The following is a 1,048-nucleotide window of genomic DNA, read 5'->3' on the forward strand; positions in this document are numbered from 1 at the left end:
TCAGTTGTGTCCGACTCTTTGCAACCCCATGGACTGCAGCCTACCAGGCTCCTCCATCCATGGGGTTTTCCAGGCAAGAGTACTGGAGTAGGGTGCCATTGCCTTAAGTCTGTAATTCTACCTTTGTAGTTTTTTTTTCTTCTTCAAAAGTCAATATGTAACTTCCACACAGTGAAGTGCACAGATTTTACTACTTAGTTTGAATTTTATGGGTGTACACTTTCATTATCCTAAAAGGCTCCCTCATGCCCCTTCTCCATATTTCTCACCCTCACAGTAAGTTTAACTGATCTTAACATACTGTCATGTATTTGTCTATCTGTTCTTGAACTTCATGCAAATGGAATCATGTGCTTTTGTGTCTGGCATTTGTTTCTCAACATTCTTGGGTAGATTCATCCACATTATTGTGTACAAGAGTATTCCATTCTTTTCTTTACGGCTGTGTAGTATTCCATTTTGCATATGTTGCAAGACTTACCCATTTTACTATTGATGGATATGTGTGTTGTTTCCAGTTTGAGGCTATTATGCATAACGATGCCATCAATACTTCGTGCATGTCTTCTGGTGGACATAAGAATGCATAGCAGTTGATTAGGTACCAGGAGCTGAATTGCTCATAGAGTGTACATAGATTCTGCTTTTCCACAGCGTTTGTAACCTGTTTACACTCTCACTGACAATGTGAGAGAGTCCTTCCATATCTTCAGCATCATTGAGTGTGTCAGCCTTCCTTTTATGGTTTAGCCAGTCTGGTGGGTATGTAGTGATGTCTCACTGAGCTCTCTTTGCATTCCTGGCATAGATTTGAGGTGCCCAGTGACTATGTCATGGTTGATATGTCTGGGCCAGCCTTAGGCAGCTGCTTAAATGAGGAAGTGATTAGATGAGCACAAGGAAGGCATCTCAGACCCAGGCTAGGTGACTCCACAAAAGTCAGCATTAGAGAATAACTATTTTCCCCTGGTGACATTTCTGTCATCTGTGGCCACCTGGCATCTTTTGAATATCCACCTTATATTTGGACAACTTCCTACATGGATGC

Source organism: Bison bison, unplaced genomic scaffold (assembly GCF_000754665.1).
Source record: "Bison bison bison isolate TAMUID 2011002044 unplaced genomic scaffold, Bison_UMD1.0 scf7180017862030, whole genome shotgun sequence".
NCBI lineage: Eukaryota > Metazoa > Chordata > Mammalia > Artiodactyla > Bovidae > Bison > Bison bison.